At 42.9% G+C, this 20,078-nt stretch overlaps 1 protein-coding gene across 2 annotated transcripts in view; it reads left to right on the forward strand.

The window, feature by feature from the left end:
- LOC131667836 (connectin) overlaps nt 1-20,078 on the forward strand; it is a 222,997-nt gene that overhangs the window by 103,894 nt on the left and 99,025 nt on the right. Inside the window, exon 1 of one of the 2 annotated variants that reach the window (XM_058941551.1) lies at nt 814-1,025. The exons of the other annotated variant lie outside the window; for it this stretch is intronic. The gene's annotated coding sequence lies outside the window, so the exon portion shown is untranslated. Of the gene's footprint in view, nt 1-813; nt 1,026-20,078 lie in introns of those variants that run through there. 2 annotated transcript variants of the gene reach the window in all.

Here is a 20,078-nt window from a genome sequence, read left to right on the forward strand (position 1 = left end):
TCTTTTGTTTTCTTTTTCAGCTGCAATTTTCCAAGGGGTGAGAAATTTGTAGCAACAAAGCTCGTAAAATGGTGTAGTAGTCAAGCCAGCAGCAACATTTTCAACGATATTATATTATATATTGGACAGTTTTAGAGTTGGAGAATACGAGGTAGCCTACTATTACTGCCGCTGGTTTAGTCACTCGACTTGTTAAAATTTGAAACTTTAGGTTTTGATAAACTGGTTTCGCGTATCGTATACTTACATTCAAGTCACCTTTTCAATGTATCACTATTGCATATAGCAATGTAATTTCATGGAAACCGTTCGACGTTTTTCATCCAATTTTCATTAGAACGCTTCGACCATTATAAAATTTAATTGAAAAGAAGAGGGCGAATTCCAATGACGAATACGAAAAATCGACGATGCGCAGTCCAATTGTACCAATCGTTAAATTTTCAACGATATCTCTCTTCAATCATCGTCATAATGGGCTTTTCAATATAATTCATCAGCTCTTCGATTTACCCCGACGATCGTGTTTTCTTTGGGCATTGATTACTCAATATCGGAGCCAATTATTCATCGAAATGCCAGAGTAAGGAGAAAAAAGAAATCAAACCCTTTGCACGTCCCGCCGCAAATATTTACGCTGCCGAAAGAGAGCGAGAGCTCTGCGCGCATCAAAAATAGTAGAAGCGAACTAGGGAAGAAGGGCGAGCGAGGAGGGGGAGAAGAGCTCGAACGAGGGTGGGAGAGCGGCGGCCGTATGGCAAAGAGTCGCTCGCGCGCGCTCTCGTCACTCGTGTGCCGACACTCGTGCGGCGAGCTGTGTAGTGCCCGAGCGCGCGTCGCCAATAGAACATACGATATTTAGAGCATCGAGTGGCGCGCTCCGACTCTTGTGATTTAGTGCTAGACGTGAACGCAACTGTTGTTGGTTCAGTTTCTGTGATTAGTGCTCCAAAGAGTTTTACCCGCAAGAGACAAGATACGCACGCGGCACACTCCTGGGCTTCTCACTTTTTCGTTCACACAAGGTGAATGGGCTCTCTTTTTTTGTACCTCGCATACGCATCCGCTTTTTTTTTGCCGTTTTTTTTTTATACATATGCGCGCGGATGAAGTGCATCCACGTGGGGAAGCATATGTCTGCACGCAAGAGAGTGTGACTCGCTGTACGGATTCCGCTTTTGCAGCAGGCTGCGCGTTGAGATCGGCGACGGCCAACATTTTCAACCAGGCCGGAAACGACTTTTTTTTTATTTTTTTGTTTTTCATTTTAATGAATAATCCAACGCTCCAAAAACTATATTATTGTTGTTTGCGATTTATGTTTTTTTTTCAAAAGGTTTGTAATAAAAGTTCTAACGAACGTTTTTTTCTTGTTCGTCGAGTAGTTGCAATTTTATTTCAGTGAGCTATGTATCGTACACGAAAAATATGTCGCAAGGTAAAACGGGGGGCACAAATATGCAACAGAAGGGAATCGCTTTCCGGTGTAGAGGCCAGTAATTTCGAGAGCCAATGTATGATGATTATCGCAAAAAGAGAAAAAGTTTCGCATTCGAAACGCGCAATTTCATTTTTCGTTGTTTCTTCTTACCCTCACTTTAGACCCTCAAGTTCCCGTGAAGCGCGCGTGCGAAACCCCAACTAATGCGATAAGTGATGGTTACGCTTTCTTTTCTGATAAGTATAGTAGTTTGAATTTTTTTTGCGTCGATGTGCCATGTGAAACGTCAGGGTAGAGTTTTTGCGTCGAAAAGGACGGCAATACAGTTTTTTCTTCGTCAAATAGGCGACGTGTTTTTTTCCTTTGTGCCATGACTAAGATCAATTGGCCTGCTGACCTACGCGAGCGTGTAACGCAATTTGTGAAAAGACAATAAAAATTAGCCCGTCAATATTTTTTCATCGGGGTTAGCGGGTTGAATTAATCCATATCGTGCACCGGCACCGTAGCAATTATTTAAAATCGCGAGAAAATCAGATGCTCCCGACGAAAATTACAAGGTTAAAGCGCTGCCGCGGCGCGCCATGAACTGCCGATCATAAACCTTGTTGCGCTCACTTATAGCTCGGGTCGCGTAAAAAGAGCGATCCCCTCGCCTTTCTGTCGCTAAAAACGCTCATTTCCTGTTGCAGAAAAGAACACCGAAAGACAGACAGACCGATTTATCCTTTCCCCTCTCTTCCTTCTTTTTTCGAGCGCAATCGCTTACCTTTTTCTTTTCCCCGTCATTATTTTCTTCGTCGTCAAAAGGTCCTTCCTCTCTTTCTCTCTCCCTCTCTACACGCGAGAATTCCTTTCGGTTCGAAAACGCAAATTGATCGCGTGATTCGCGAGCAGCAAAGAAAGGAATAAAGATCCGAGGAACACGCCAACCCTTTTCGCTGACCATTTTATTGTTTTGCATGTATGTGTAAAGGCGATGAAAGTATTATTATTGACGATTTATGTAAAATTGGCCTCGTGCTTGTCGTTTCGGCGAAACTTTCTTCTTATTTCTGTTAATTCGATGACACAACAATTGCGTAGAATAAAACCCACGTTTACTTATATTAAACGCAACGAACGCGGAGGGAATGTTTTCCTTCCAAAAGTCACGTCAATATTCGAGTTAATAAGGAATTCATTTGGTTAATTTATACGGCTATCTATTCCGACGATCTCTGGGAGTATAATGCTGAATCACGACAACTTACGCGCACATCCATCAATTCACGTGTTACCATCCCCCTCCTCCCCTCTCAGTTTGCCGTGCAGTGCACTATTTTTCACGAGGCAGCTGCTCGTGACGGGGTACGTTTGTTTTGCATTTCCGGATCTGGAAAGGCGTACGAAAAAAATCGCCGGCTCGCCCGTAGTAAATAAGCTCGCAAAATGAGCTCCGCGAGGTAGCATTCGAACTGTAAACGCGGCGATCCCGCAACAGTGCTTCGCTCGCAAAGCGCTCGCGCAATGCACCCGTGGGCGCGCGTGGGTGTCGACGCACTCTCCCGGCGTTTGCGATTATTATTACGCGGCGGCTAACCGCGCGGCTCGCTGCGTTGCCGGGGCCATTATATTAGGAGCGCGATAACGCACTCGCCATTTGGCGCAATTTGGCTCTCTCCCATCGTCGTCGTCGTCGTCGTTGGCTCGTAGTGCTGTGCATGTGACGAGATGGATTCGATAGGGGGGGATGACACGTTGACGATGGATGAGGCTTTCAGCCCAATGTGCTTTTAATAAGACATAATCGTCCTTCTCAAGATTATGGATTGGCTAATCGCCGCGAGGCTGTGTATTCAACGGTAAAAGAAAACTAATAATAAACTTCGTGAAATTCCCACGAGAATTTCCACTTTCGTACGCGGCGTCTCGTCGTACTTTTGTCTGATCATCAAAGCATTGCGAGCGCTGCATTTGGCTGAATATTAAAATGAATTTTCGTGCAAAGGCCCGATGAAAATTATACATACCACGTGTACGTAATACTCTTTTGTTTTGTCCACTCGATCGCGGTTCATTAAAATTTTCTACGTGAAAAATTGTACGGACTATAGCGCTGAGTTTTTTTTTCTGTTTTTTCGTAAAAACCGAGTACAAAAGAGCACACTCTTTTTACGAAGCCCCGTCGTGCACCGTATCATTTCGAAACGACTGTAAAATGAAAATGAAAAGGAAAGTATTAGCATTATTAATACTCGCGTTAAAAATAGTATAAATATTTTTGCTGAGCAAAGCAATGGGACAGAGGTTACATGATGTTCATCGGGAATGGCGATCATGCTACGAGATAACGATATGTGGTTTGGAGCTTACGCCGCGTCGTCCGGAGCTGAATTTTATCGTCGTGCGGTGCAGGGATATCCTTTCACCGTGGTTCCTGCTCCCTTCCAAGTTTCTTCCTTTTTGCGGAAGTATGAGATTCGACCTTTACCGTCTGAGACTTGGCGTTTTAATAGGGTGTTCGTTACGCCTTTCCACGCCGCGTGTCGAACTAATTCGCCAGCACGTCGTTGAGTATTAAGCAAAGAGAGCACATTGAATATTATATTGCGTACGCTGAATAGGCACGGAGTAGCAATTTGGAATCGGACAAATTTTTTAAAAGCCGGAAACAGCAGGTTGCCGCTCGGTGGCGCGTTAATTTTGCGTGCAAATGATTGCGAGCGATAAACGACGGAGGCGTTAAAACCTAAAGCTTATATGTATTAATGCTGCGTGTGCAAACATTGGACGACTGAAACGGCAACGTGCATCCATGTTTATATGCCGTTTAAAATTAATGAAGCAATTCACGTTTCATTAGTGCGAGCTCTCAACTGTCATCGTTCGACACTCCACTCGCGATCTCCGAGTTCATTTGTTATGATTTAACGACAAAGCAAATGTTGTTCCGCAATGCGTTAATCACAGCGATAATTGTAGAGAAACAATTGATTACTAATTTTCGACAAAGCATATGAACACAATTGCGGATTGGCGAATATTATTGCGGGAACATAATAAATGGACGGTATGCAATCTAAAGCAATGATTCATTGAAAAAAAGAAACAGAAGGCATTCAACGAGAGTTGGAACGAACTGCCAAGCACGTTTCAAATGTACTTTCGCGTTGCCGATGATAAAAAAAAAGAAAAAAATACGAGCATCACGCTGAAACACTCCAATACGTCGGATAAAGCGAAACAAAAAAAGGTCCGAAATAAGCCACTTGAAATACCCAAGGCGCGACGGCGGCGGACGGCGTCGTCGCCGGGGAGATGCAAGCCAGTAATTACTGTCGGTGCAAATAATTCGTGGAATGAATTAGCCGCGGCGGAGGCAAGTTCAGTATCCCGTGGAATCTGCATGTGCGGCAGCAGCGTATATCTCGCGGGAGAGATTCGCGGACGTAAGTTATGCTCTCCGATCAAAAGCTAATACGCGGAGAGAAGGCAGGAAGGGAACGCCTCGAATTACGGATGGAAGTTAATGTTGGCGAGGATAATTGTGGAAAGTACATTGATCGATAAAGTTTTAATGAATCGTCAGTGTGTAAAGCAATTTTACTTTGCATCTTTCTCGTGCAACTTGTGACTTTTCCCGAGAAAATGATAATTGCCTCTTGTTTGCTGTTTCCCTCGCTCGCGTTTTTTGCGTAATTTATAAAGTTGCCTCGCAGGCGTTTTAGAAAGTTTGGGAGCCAGTTAAAATTTTCCTAGCGAGCGCGCGTAGCGCCAAGAGAGAGCTTTTAGTTGGAGTAGATTTTTGTTGGATCTCGCATAGAGAAAACCTTCGTTAAGGAAACAGCACTTCGGATAAAGTTGCCAAGCAATTATATCAATTATTTCGAACTGTTTTTTTTTCCTCTCTAAATTTACGATATCCAGTTGTAAAAAAAATGTACGTTAAACTGGCAGTTTGAGTCAGTTAACACGTCATTTTACACTTCTTCAACTCGAGAAAAAAGTTTCAGCTTCATTATCTCTTTATAGAGTGGATTTAGTAACAGTCATCTTGCTTCGAAATTTTTCTTTTCTATTTGTTTTTTAATTCTTTTTTCTTTTTTTTATAAAAAAAATAAGTGCATTCAGTTTATTTTACGGTTAAAATAAGTTTTGGTTGCAAAGTTCACTGTACTGTTAGAGGGACGATGGTCTGTAAAGTTTGAAATCAACTTTGACGAAATATTTTTAACTTAGCCATCCCAGTAAAAGAAGTTCTCGGCTTAGTTATTTAGTCCGGTGAATGGTAACATTTTTTAATCAAGGCAAACATTTTCGAAGCAGATCGAATGTTTCCTTTCGAATTCTGTTTGGCAAACAATCAAACCATTTTATAGATCCGTTAAGTTATAATTATTTTAAGTTATAATTAAAATAAGCAGGTGAAAATAGAAGAAAAAAAAACAAACCGTGTGCGTCGAATCCAATGAAAAAAATGCTAATTTAATTGTCAAAGCTAGCGCTTCAAAAGTAATTGGCGCGTGTGCGTGAATTCATGAAGCTAAGTATTTACATATCAAAGGAATGGTGAAACGAATGAAAAAACGAAGAATTTCACTCAAATATTCACTTTCAACTCTTATTCGGTATTCGAATATTCGGAAAAAAGAAGCAAACTCTTCGAATAATCAGAATAATTAACGAAGGGTATTGCGTGACTGAAACCGTTCGAAATTCGATGACCGAAGTTTCCGTACAGGCATATTCGGCTTTGATGTAAATTGCGGAGTGATATACTAAGAGTCCGGCTGTTAATGTCGTTTGTGTAGCTTGATTGAGGTTGGCCAGATATATGTACTACGCGAGTGTGCGCAAATTGCCCGTAGGGTGCCTGACTAATTTCACGACCTTCCTTTTTGCAATGCCCCGGTTTTATCTCCAGTGTTGTGTGCTGTCGCTCGTTTAACACGCCAGATTAGGACTCTTTGCTTTCTATTCTTTTTTCATTCTCCGGTGCTTAGAGTTCGTTAGCAGTAGTGCTCCGCGTGCTTAGATATTTTTGTTTTACGTTTTAACAAAGTACGTGCATAATTTGATATTTCTTAGAAAGAATAAACTTTGCTGTCAATTTATTTGATAGAAACTCTGGTTGAAAAAATTTCTTTGTATTGTCGATATATTTTGTTTCGCATGCATTATTGCTTAGACTGCCAAATGAAAAAAAATTTATCACCGTTATTGCAAAAGTCAAAGGATTTGCAGGATTTTATTCGATACTCCAATACCATTTCAGTTTTCATTTCCTGATATTTCTGTGCTGCGAGCGCGCGCAACATTCTCGTTTATTAGTTTCGACAGATTTGCTCGGCTCTTTAATCTCTTCGATAAACGAAATTTAACGAAAATTTATGAAATATTCACTCGACACATTTCAACGGTAAGAACGATTCATAGATGTTGCTGACATTAAATTTAGATTGATTGTTAAACTGATGAAGTCGCTAACGCAAAGCGCAACGTCTTTCGCCACCCAACATTAACTTTCGTTGGCTATTGATTGGCATAAAGTGGACAAAAGTGAGCATAAATGCAACCTAATGCCCTAAACCAAAAGCAAAGAGCTCGGGCAACCGGAATCTCCTTAGTTCGTCGATAAATTGCTGTGCAAAACTCGGCAAGACGTTGCTGCGCGCGAACAAAATTGCGACTTTACATACACGAGCGACTAAGTTGGTTGCAAGCGTTATAACGTCTTTTCTGAGATTAAGTTGATTTGGTATATAGCCGTGCGAAAACTTGCCGCCGAATTATCAAGGCTTTAAGGCATAGATGATGGGATTTTGGTGCCTTACAATCGATGAATTTTCCAAGAGTCTAATCCCTTGGAAAGCTGCTTCGTTGAAAGTTGTGCTTCCCCTATTCTTTTTTGTTCGTCTAAGATTTTCGGATTTTACTCGCTCGAGTGAGTATAAATTTTTTTCGAAGCGAACTTCTTTGTCTGGATCATACTTTCTCAAGATTTTTCTTCTACACGACAATTCGCTAAAGCCACTTTAATTGTGGATCTCTATTCAATTTTCGGGTGTTTTTAAGGAATATGCAAACACTTACATCGATCCATAAAAGGAGTTCGCTTAAATTTTAAATCACAAAAAAAGAGGAGTAGTAAATACATTGTGGTACATCGCTTTTTTAAACATGTCTTTCTAGCTCTTTATTTTTCATGTACTTATGCATCAAATATTAATGAATTTTGCTGAAATTTCCCTATTATAGTTTGTTTTTAATAATTTTAGGAGCAGCGTCAGGTCACAATAGTTTATTTAGCATGCAATTTATAATCTAAGAGTCTGGTCCAACAATATTCTTTATTGGCACTCGTAGAAAGTCTCACAACGTTTCAGCGGTTGTATCTATTTTTAATATTATCGTTGTCCACGTAACAATGTAATAATGCTGTTTGAAAATGGAGTCATCCTGAGCAACGAAGTAGAGCTCAGTTCTGTGTTTACACCTCGAATTCCGAGCATACACAGGAGCACGCAACAGATTTTTATCAGGAAGAATGCTCTCTCCAGCTGAGAGTTGAGCGTGACTGGCCGACCATAGTAACAACTATCTCTGACAATGGGAGGGTGGGCAAACTAAAAAATCCGCGTGGGCGCGCAGTGTCAGCGAGTCAGTCCCCTCGTTATTCTCATTATCATGTACGTGGATCCATTGCAAGGTCCCTCTCCAGTGCAAACAATGCTAAGCGCACACAATGCAAGCGTCTTGAGTCTCCCAAGTTGCCCGCTGCTGCTGCTGCTGCTGTGCGGAAGTGGACGAAAAGTCACCGGGAATATTGATTCGCCAAGAGAGAGGAAGAGAGAAGGAGCTTGTTTAATTGTTATGCAATGCGGCTCCATGCATATTCTTGCAGACATTGCCTGTGTCGTCGTAGTCGTTAGTTATGCAATAGTTCCAAAGCTAGTTTCCTCCCAAGTTTTTGCATTGAATAACTTATCGGCGCGCTTTTACTCGCCCATCCGCCAAAACTCAAGTTTTTGCCAACTTTGAGCATTTTAACATCGTTCTAAGAGATCTATTAACCCCCTCCCCCTTAGAATTATTGGCAATTCCTAGTTGCTCGCTGCTCGGCTTATACACTTTAGAGAATTGACCGTCTAGTCGATTCCCCAGCAATTATTAATTTCACAGCAAGTCCTTAAGGTATTCTTTATATTAACTCTGTTTTGGCATTTAAAATGTTCATACATCATCGACCTACATTTTTTACTTTTTTTTTAACAGATATTTTCTAGAATTTCTCCTTCATAATAAAATACTTGAAAATTTCGATAAGCAACGTTTACGCATTCTTACATTAAGAGGATCTAATTGAAGATATGCATTGAGTAACCCATATCGGTGTTAATTAATATTCGAGCCCATTCGATACCGAATCTCGTGCTTAACTTTCCATGAAACGGTATATATTTATCCATTATCTGTATTGATTGATAATAAATGTTACCAGATTCAAATTTTATAAAACAAGTCAGGTTAATTACTACTCAAAAGCCATAGTTTAAAAAAGACTTATTAGCTATCGCCGTGATAAGCTCACTCAATCGCGAAACAACGATGTTTTTCTTTTGACCTAGTTACCAACGACAATATATCTCATTACGATCCATTGTGCATGCCACGAGCTGATCCTCACGGATGATCCCCCCCCCCCCCTCTGGTCGCTATCGTATAATTAAATCTTCAACTAACGAAATTTCGCAGGTGACAATCACCGCTGCTACTGCGTGCGAGCTGGCCGATAAAACAAAATAATGACCTCTCTCCTGCCCTTCTCTACCGATGTTTTTGACATTTGTTAAAGCCACAGCAGATCAAGCGGCAAATTAAAATTAAGCGACGCTTGTTCCCGGAAATTATATCACGTTGTTTTTTTATTTATTTTGTTTTGTTTTTGTTTCTGCTCGTTCTCTCGTGACGTGCACTGCTCAAACGTTGATTAACCGACGTTTACATTCGTAATTTTCCCTCTTCATTAAACGTTTTCACTCGAGTCTCTCCAAACACAGCCCCGACCTCGTTTCAGTAATTTTGTTGAATTTCACGCTAAATTATGTGAGTCGCGCAGAATAGTGAGCTTCTGATAGCTGCGACGTTTGTTGTTGTGCCAATAAAATTGATATTTTATCCGGTAGAAATATACACAGCGACGAGATATATGTAATGGCAACGATGCTACCGCTTGTAATTCGAGCGTTGCAAGAAGAAAGGTCAGTGTCCGTAAAAATGGACACAAGTGTTTGAATACGGTTGCATTTACACGGGCGAGTAAGAGAGAGAGAGAGAGAGAGAGAGAGAGAGAGAGAGAGAGAGAGAGAGAGAGAGAGAGTGAAAAGATGCATCAAAAGCACGACACAAATTGAAAATGCGAGAGTTCAAGGGGCAGAGAAAGGCCGCAGAAGGAGAGGGAGATGGCAAAATAAAGGGAACGAGAGATGAAATATAGGCGATGACGACGATGGAGATAAATGCGACGATGGCGAAAGAAATGAGCGGATGTATGAATAACGAAGCGGCTGTGTATAAAGGCTGCATATTCGAAATGAAACTCAACAAGGGGCTCGTCGTGCATCGTTTGATGTTTATTTCAGTCTAGTGCGACCGTCAATGTCGCATGACGAGAAATACCTTTTCGTACTTCCCTTGCGAATTGTTTATCCGTCGCAGCGAGGAAGAAAAAAAAACAACGGCACGATCAGTTGACGCCGTAAATTATCACGGTCGAAGAAAACCTATCATGCGAGGCCTGCATTTCAACGGCATCACGCGGCACGGCAATAAGTAGATAAACAACAGAGAGCCATTTGCATGGCGTACGCGATATTAGCACGCAGATAGCCCATACTGCAAAGAAAAGAATAAAGGACGGAATAAAAGCCGGCCGAGCGGAGCAGTCAGAAAAGCTGCCGAGCGTATGGTGTGCGCGTACAAAAGATGCAGTAGAAGCGAAAAGGAAAAAGGCGACAGCATTGTCAAAGCTTCGCGTGTGGAATTTTTTTTTTTTTTTAATTGCCAGGCGGAATTGCAAATGTCCCTTTCTTTCGTGCTTTAATTAATGAGATTCGCAAAGTGCCCGTGACCGCCGACGTCGCCGTCGCCAATGCAATTCTCCTCATCTGCTTTGAGCCAAGAGTCGAGTGAGAGAAAAAGTGACTCTTTCGCTTTCGTGCCTTTTTTTTTTTTTGCGACGCGGCGACGCGTCCCTGCGGTTTACTTCACGGATTAGCTACTGAGCTTGCGAACACGAGTTCTTATTGTCGCGTTTAATTTTCATCCCGCGTGCTTACGTTGAAACGCTTAATTATCGCTTGGAAGTTACATTTTTATTATTTTCCCGGGGACGAGACACTTTGCCCGCGTGCATTTTCGTAAATTAGCGAAAACTGCACTTACGTTACGACGTTTTTTTTACCGTTTGCTCGTGTTTTTTCTCCCAAAAAGAAAGCAAGATTTAATATTTAATCAGCGAGTATTCATCTCACATGTCATTAAAATTCAGAATTTAATATTAGCGCAGGACTCTTCGCGTTGATGACTTCAGTACACATTTCTTTTTAATTACATAAGGCACAAATATACTTTTAAAAACCTTATGGGGCCGCAACTGAAGTGCATTAAATTTCGAAATAATTAAAAAATAATTACTGCAAAGAAACGAAATAAGTTTATTACGTAATTTACATTAAAAATAGCACGCGACCCACTTCCGAAAGGACAAAGAGAGAAAAGCTCACTGATGACAATAGATAGTACAGGTCAAAAACTTGAAAAATGCGGAGTGCGCGCGCGTCTTGAAATGCTGTAAATGAGCTGAGAAAGTTGAAGGCGTGAAAGGCCGATAGGCGCAACGAAACTTCCTCGCATAATTTTCCCCGGCGAGATAAAGCTCTAGCCGACTGTGAGAGAGAGAAAAAAAGGAGCGAAGCTTGCGAGCGCGCATAATTTCGTGCAATTTCCGCGCTCCGGAAACTGCTGTCTTCCTCTTTTGTGTGTGCTCCCGTCCAAAAAAGGGACACTGACCACTCGCGCATTAACTTTCCAGCCGGCATCAGTTAATTTGACGTGTAGAGCAAAGTTTTAGAAAAAGGAGGGTAGATTTTTTTCGTTTCTCTCTCTCTCTCTCTCTCTCTCTCTCTCTCTCTCTCTCTCTCTCTCTCTCTCTCTCTCTCTCTCTCTCTCTCTGTCTCACTCTCTTTTTCTCTGTCTCTTTTTTTCGAAAAAAAGGGTACGTAATTGCTGCTCATTCGGAGATGGAGATTAAACGCGAGAGAGGGATATTTGAATGGGTAGGTATGCGTTTTATGAGGAATTTTTTTTTCATTTTACCCACAACGATAAGCCATCCAGACGAGAAAATATTCCGTCGTAAAAAGGTTACACATTTCTCCGACTATTTATCGTGCCGTTTTTCCTCTCTTCTCTCAATATCCACAAAGTAAGGAAGTTGGAGTAGATTAGAGATTGCGCACGGACTTACTAACTTTTGTCCATAGTTGCGGGCGAGTTAATTGCTTGGGATATAATTAATGAGTTTTGTTCCAGATGGCTTTGCTGAATTACCTATTGGAAATTTGGAATCGCGGCGGTTGCACAGAATTTTCGAAGTCCGACGCCACTGTTGCGACTGCGAACGTTGTCACCGTATACATTTTCCCAATGATTCACGCAGATTTGCGCAGCGCAGCTCACTTTCCTTTCACCTTCGCTTTGTCGCGCAATCAGTTATCGATCTGTGCACACCTCCAGAATCTTCGAGCTCGAATTTTTCATGACTGCACGATCGAACGTCACCGGGCCGACATCAGGAAATTTCGAGAGAAAAGTTTATTACCGAGCTGTTATTGTTGAGGGCTTGAGCGATCGCAAGTGAGTCACGTGCGCTCGTAGTTTGCGATAGGTAGTTCGCGATCATGCGATCGAAACTGAGAAAAGTAAACAACGAGAAAAAATTGTAATGAAAAAAGGAGAAAAATGGAAAGTACGATCGGATTAAACGGATATCAACTATAGCAAGTGTCAAAAAATCTGAATACTCTAATCCCATTATTTATATAAACAATCAATGTGTTTATATTATATACGTGTAGAATGAAAGAACAACATTTAATTTCAATATAAAAGTAGTTATTATTTACCAAACAATAAAATGTATAACACGCATAAAAGGATCAATGTAACGTGACAACGTCTTTTTCGGACCCAGGCGCACGCTAATGAGTGTTTTCACAAAGTTGACTGCAGCAACTTGCGAAATGTTTTTAGTTTCGCAAACTTTATAAATTACTTTAACTGCGACGTAATCAAGTGTAATTTATCGATTAATTTTGTACCTTATTTTTGTCGAGTGATGTCTTATTTTCTGTTTGTCTTTATTGTAGAATTTTGATGTCGCGAGTGAATGGTTAGCGACAAGAAATGAATGAAAGAAATGGATAAATCTGAGATTTTGATAAGCAGTAAAGGCTCTTGAAAAGGGGAAAGCATGCATGTGCACTAAGCAGAGACTTCCAAACAATTGATGATGCTGCCCTTCGCCGTTTAGATCCTCACCCCGCACTCAGAACTCGCTCCCAGGCTTTCCGTTTTTCTCATCACAAACTCTGCGTTCTGGTCTAGTCTTGCACCGTATTAATGCTAAACACATGGCGCTAAGGGCATGACGCAGAGACTTTCCACAAACACAAGCCGTTGCGATCGTAAATCACGAGCATTCGGCATTCGACGCTCCATCGCTTCTCTCACGCTCAGTGTACGTTTTCAAAGTCCTGTCAATCGCCTCTGTTCTCGATTACGCTCACTTTGATATTTTTCATTATTAACATTAATTTAAATAAATTTTTATTTAAATAAAAATTCAAATCGCGCTTAATTGCAGTTAATAATTCATCGATCCTCGTTAATCCGAAGAAGCTTGATCGTCGATGACCAGCTTTCGTCGCTTTGACGGCGAAAGATGTGGAAAAAATCTTCGTTCGTAAATCCGTTAGGCGAAAAGTGTTGTTGTAGACACAGCGATGAAATAAAATAGATAAGCTGCGCGCAGAAGAGACAAATGAAAGTCGGCCATTAATAATTCATAACCAGCACAGTATATACGTCACAGTGAGAGGGAGGGAGAGAGAGAGAGAGAGTTGAAAAAGGGCAAGCGACGCGTTATATAACGAGAACAAGACCGCGCGAACACTGCATAATGCAAAACGCCAGCGGAGATTTTATTAATGACCACGCGCAGTAGCCGCTTCGCGCCCCGCCAACCAAAAAGCAAACTCAACCCTTGTGCACTTGCACGCGCAGTGCAAGCACAAGCCAAGCTTGTGGTCCTTCATTTGTCTTAGAGCCGGATTTTCGAAATTGGACAGCGAGATTTACACGAGGATCATCCCTCCCGCGTGCGTTTAATATGGATCCTACGTTCAGCTAATTGATAGCTTCATATGCTACGTACAATGTGTTTGGGATTATGAAGTCGATGGCTTTGAATATAATCTCGTATAGAAGTACTGAGAAAACGGCCGTTGCTGTAAAAATTGCGGTGATGGTCCGTAATTCAGTGACGGGATTGGCTTATTAATCGTTGTTAGGCTTGCCTTGTGACAATTTTTACGGTTACGGCGCCGTAATTTTTTTACATCACAGCGCTGTAAAAATTATGGTATTTCACCAAAGTTACACGCAGGTAAGACGGTTTCACGAAAAAGAATAAACCGAAACCGATGCAAGAAAATACGTAATTTCTCATAGTCTCTTTATAGTTTTACTGGAACTCAATTAGAAATTTAAAAAAATTAGCATTAATCTGGTTTCAACTCTTGCAGAGTTTTAAAAAGCTCGGAGTTTCAACTAAAATTTAATTTTCCATAAATTTTAATCTCTAGTATTTAAATGTGAAACTAAAGCAACGTTGACTGAGGTTAATTTTTCATTGAATTTTGAAAAATCGTGAAAGCGCCACCAAAAACATGTATTTTTTTGGTTCAATATTGAATTCTCAATTTTGCTTTACATTCAGATTCAGGGTCTGAAAGATATTTAACAATAGACCTAGACAATGGAACTTTTTTGTGAAATTTTGTGGAAATTTCATTGTGAACCTGTACTTTTGGTACTATTGTCAATTTCCCGTTTTACGAGATGGTTATCGTAATTTTTTCGGTATCCTCGCCCTAATTTCCACAGCGTGCACTTCACCGAAGGCAAAATATGGGAAATGAAACAGGAATAACAAGTACAATCATACCACATGGCATTTAACAGGCGGTCCAATAGCAGCGGTATAAACTTGAAACTCTCAGGCTTTATGCGAGCCTCCAAATGCTGAAACTCATTCGCAGGCCATCCATATAAAACAGTTATCATCTCGGTGAACAATTATACTCACACGTAGACGCATGCGCGTGTGCACACACAGGCCATCGATATACACGTTTATATGCATAATAGATGCCAGCACGTAGTGAGACAGTCGATAAATCAACGGACGCAGCTTGTGGTGTGCGTGTGCGCCCGTGTGTAAACCCTGAGCTCGTAAATGCTGAGCACTCCCAAGTAGTTGTCCGATTGGGGTTGAAGTGCAATACGGATTAATTGCACCATCAGTCTCCCTCTATTGCATATTATACCCCGAATTTCGCAACGTAGAAGGACGCTATCAAAGTCACCAAGTCCCGTCGCGCTTCCAACTTTCATAAAGCGTTCGATTGCGAATCCACTTGACTTTTGGCCTTTTCGCCCTGCTCTTTTGCCACGGCGAATTCAAACTGAGAGGGTCTCTTTGTTGGACCGCGCGCGCGCCCTTTGATCCTCATTTTTGCGCGGCCCCGCGAGCGCGATTTGTGGTTTTCCCTGTCCCGGGCCCCGATGGGTTTGGCGGATGTTTAATTAGGGGAGTTGACTACGACGCCGGCTAAATATTATCGTTTTACTTTATTCTTTGGCCTTTTCGACGGGATTCGCAGTCCCTACTCAACGAGACATTCCAATTAAAGAGTCTTGCACGATAATCAGTGGAATATAACGGGGAGTTCGCTTCAAAGCCCGAGCGAAATTGAATGCCGACCAATGGCAGAAGGCGTCGAATCGATAACACAATGCAGCCACCGGCGAAATTCTCACTCAGACGTCACGCAATCCATCGGTAGCATCAATCCTCGAATAGCGGCAGCATCTCGCCCCCGTAAACTCGCAAACGTGCCGAGAATTTGCCGACGGAGAGCACTTAGTCGTCAACGAGGCGTCGACGGCGGCAAAAGGTGAGGAGGTGGCATTCCAGTTTGGCGACAGATTAGCCAACTACTGTCTACACAGTAGATATCAGCGGCAGTGGTGAACTTGGATCGATGACCACTGCTTCGACGCCTCACAAAGGCTCAAGACGATGAAAGCTCCCGTTGTTCCCTGCCCTCCTTAATCGACGCCTATAGCTGTTTACCTCTCGACAATTAAGCCATTATATGTCAGCTAGCGGGATCGCTGCCGCTGACTGACTCACTGACCTATGTCGCACCTATCTTTTGTCGGCGAGACAGCTTCCCCCCAGTCCTCGTCTTGCCTTTTATTGCTTCGGAATTAATGGTTGGTCCGACACTGTTGTGGCGACATTTGCCAATACACGAGTTTCGGACTCCATTCAGATCATTTTCCTGTTGTCGTGACGTTAATAACCAGTTCGTCAAATTGCGTGCTGCTTAAGACTGCATAAAAATCGTTTTTCGGATGCGAATGCCGGAAACTTAATTTCGGACGGACCAAAAGATACCGTTGTATGTTTTTTTTTATACTTTGCCCTTTCGTATTTCTAGAATTGATCAAATGGAAGATCAGCTATGCAGCTACGCAGCTTTAGTGCGCTCACATCAAAATGATACTGCCGGGCATAAAAATGAAAGAGATAATTTGGTCAAAGGTGGAGAGCTACTCCAATGAATATAAAGGTCAGATTTATTAAAGTGGATTTCACCTAGAGAAAAAAGTCTGAAGGAGCAATCCAATCTTAAACGTATAGCGCACGGTAAGTACAGCCGTGCAAGCGGCGGTTCGCGCGCGCCCCTCGTCGAGGCGCCATTGTAAATTAGACGAGAGAGGACCCCACTCGGACGCTGTTTAATTTGGGAAGCGAGAGCGCGTTAGCCCCTTCCTACTCTTGGCAAAATAGCGCGCACCGCCAAGTGGCCGCCGCCTGTATCACCCCTTTCTCCCGTTCCTTTTTTTCTGTTCCTTCGGGCTAGCTGGCGGACAACCCCTCGCCCTTATCTGCTTGTATCCGTCGTCGGGCACTCGTCGCTTTCCGCTCAACGTCTTTTTCGCTTGCTTCGCTCTCGTGCGAATTAATTTCTCGCCCGAGCGCGCGGTTGCGTTCGCCCTTGCGACGCCGAAAAAGAAGCCTCGACTTTGGGGACGCTACGTCAAGGTTCGGACGGAACTGCATAATTGACCGAACGCACTGTCCTCTCTTTCTCCCGAAGGCAGCGCAAGAGCGGAATCTTTTGCGCCGCCGTTCGACACAGAACCAAGTCTTTGCTGTCGAGTCTAATGATTTTACAACCGCGTTCGTCAACACCAAAAGTAATAACTCGACAAGTCCCCTACCCAATAAGGAAACACGGGGGACACTTGGAAAGTTTGCTCTCTCAATTGACCGTTTAGTTGGCCCTCTCGAGTCTCGAGAATCTCTTCAATCTTCCCCGCAGTTTAATAGTCGAACTTTTTTAAAGGCCCGCGACGCGTCGAGAGCGGCAGAAGACCGAAAGAAGAAATAATACCCGGCGACTCTCGCGCGCTTATCTGCGAGGGCCCTCGGCTTCTTCCTTCGTCGCCGTCGCCGGCGTCGCGTTCGGTTTATGTTCCGCGATGTTCGTCCCTCTCCTCGGGCAGAATGCTTGCATGAAAATCACCCGTGCAGCGTGTGCGCGCAAGAGCTTATCTACCTCTGTATATCTACGTCGCCTTTTGTTTGCGAGCCGTGCTTTACCTTAGCCAGCGTCGCGTCGCGCCGGCGAATAGATGAATACCACTCCGCGGAGTAATTTATTGGACTCGGCTTCGCGAGGATTGCGATTTATCGTTTCGTAGCCTCTTTTTTTTCCCTCACTTCTTTCATGCGCGAGAAGAAAGATGCACGAAATTGGATAAGTGTTCGTACTCGTTATCTCAGCCTTCGCCGGATGCATTCATACTACACGCGCTGTGGACGCTTGCGCGCGTTATATTCCGACTTAACCATTGCTTGTACTAGAGATTAAGCTACGCATTAATTACGAGCTTTTAAACTGCTGAATAATGCCATTTGGACGGAAAATAAATGTTATACAGTAATTGCGTGAAACTGCTGAAGTGGTGAGAAAAATTTGTGGCGGGTCAGGCTGGAAATTGCGTTAAAGCGATCGCGGCTATCAACTATTTATCTTTCCGAACGCATGAAAAACGTTGAACAAATTTACGCGCGAACGACCGCGAGCTTAAGTAATTTGGCGCTTAAAGCGGCGCGGCGCCCTATTCAAAGTCAACACACCGAGGCCACCACGACAATCTCCTCTTTAGCACAAAGAGCGAAGTATGCGTTTCAAAGACGCTCTGTCTGCGTTGCCTGCCTTGTGGAGGACGTTCCTCGAGGGCGACGACCACCAAGAAATGCCCGCGCGCTTCTTGACGATTAGTGCGTCAACTATCGTTTACCAAAATTCACGAATTACAATTGCAAATACCGTCTGCTACTGTAAATTGCGCGGCGGATATATCCCAAGGAATTTCCGCTGTTGAGCTTGGATAATCGACGCCACGTGGCACTTAACGAGTCGGACTGTGGTTGTGTGATTCTACGTTTACGCTCGTCGACCTCCTGGCGTGATGATACCTTTGTGACTTGCCGTTATTAAGCTCCCTATCGATCAGTGCGAATCTGTTTGCTTGGCGGAAAAAGTGGCGCACGTTAATTTTTCACGCGATGACTTATTCGAGCACCTTTTTGAAAAGTTCTGCTTCGTGATCTCTCATCGACCGTCGTTCCGTCATTTTCTTTGCCCGATAACGCTCCGCGCAAAATTATCGCTAAAACCAAATTAAACGTAGCAGGCCACAAAGCATTCTCGCCTTTGACCGACTTTCATTCGCTCTTGCGCGGAGTTCTCTTTTGTCGAGAGAGAGAGAGAGAGACTCTCGAAAAAGAGAGACAAAGAGAATGCAAGCCGATAGGTTTGTTTCCCAAGCTCCGGATTCCTTCTGCGGAGCTCCGTTTCAAGCTCCCGTTTGACGTCGAAGTATATAACGAGAGTCATCGACGTAAAAAAGTGCACTTGCTGGAAGACGAGGATGCGGTGCGTTTTTATTTTTTATCCTCGGAAACTAAGAGACGTCGAGTGTGTCTCGTTTCAGCTTAGCTGCCAACGCGCCACAGCTATATCGACGCGAGCTTCGTTGCCGCGTAGCTCGTGTGCGTGGGCTTCAATTCGAAACTTTAGCTATGCGCGTACGCGAGCGCGGGCCGTTCCTTGTAGGCTGTTCAAGCCGAGGGCGCGCAACTTGCCGGTCGAGTGGTTTTCCGCACGCTTTTACGCTCCTAATTATAACGGAAGACCTTTTGCCTTTCATCTCCGTTTGTTTTCGTCGACTACGTACACGTGAACATGTTTTATCTCGAAAATCGAAGCGGCGTCGAAAGAACAAAAAGAGAGGAATAGAGAGAGAAATTCACCAACGGTATACGTTTCGGGTCGATAGTACAGGAGCTTTTAATTAAAAATAACCCAGTAGGAGATGAAAAATAAAGCCACTGGACAACGTATATAAAAAGGTAGAAAAAAAGAGAGGTTTCTAGGCGTGCACGCGCGCAGCGAAGCGTGCGCGAGAAAATTAATACCGACGCGCGCGCGCGCGCGTGTTGTGTACAGCTCGGAAACAATAAGTACATGCGCGCTGAAATAATATTGATAAAAGCTGAAAATTTAATCAAATTCTTCTCCCCCTTCTCCTCTCTCTATCTCGTGTGTACGCAATGCAGACCAACCCCTTTTCGCGCCGTGGTAAAAATAATAAAAGCACGTGGCGCAAGCATGGCACGCGCGCCGTCCACATACGCTTAATCTAATCGAGAGCGAGCACCTCTTTTTAAGCCTCGGTGCCGATGGATTTTCGTGCGCGAGAATGACAGAGGCGCGTGGCGTTATTATCGCGTCAAGAGTTTCAATTGAGCGTGTAATGCAATCTCTCTCGTTTCACTTTCGCCAAATCGCCCTCTCGTGCGTCAAATGTTTCACCATACATATTTCTTAGACGTTTTTATGCTAATCGAACGATGCCTCTCATTACGCGGAATAGACCGTCTCGCACTTTTTCCATTTATTGCTAATGTTGACTTTCGGTTAACTAATATTGTCTTATTATAATTTGCACGTTATAGTTTTCAAAGTAACGAGGGTTTCTATCCCATAATATTTATCTCTCAAAAGAAAATAAAAACCAACAAAACAGCATTTAATAAAATCTCATCACCAAATTACCATGACTATCAAAACCACAAGGCAAGAAAAAAAGGAAAGCTTAGCTCGACTTGATTATACGCAGTAATATTAAAATTTCAACCGCAGCAACATCAAAGAAAAAGAAACTCACG

Source organism: Phymastichus coffea, unplaced genomic scaffold, assembly GCF_024137745.1.
Source record: "Phymastichus coffea isolate CEN01 unplaced genomic scaffold, Cenicafe_Pcof_1.1 PCOF00071, whole genome shotgun sequence".
In the NCBI taxonomy this organism is placed as follows: Eukaryota; Metazoa; Arthropoda; class Insecta; order Hymenoptera; family Eulophidae; genus Phymastichus; species Phymastichus coffea.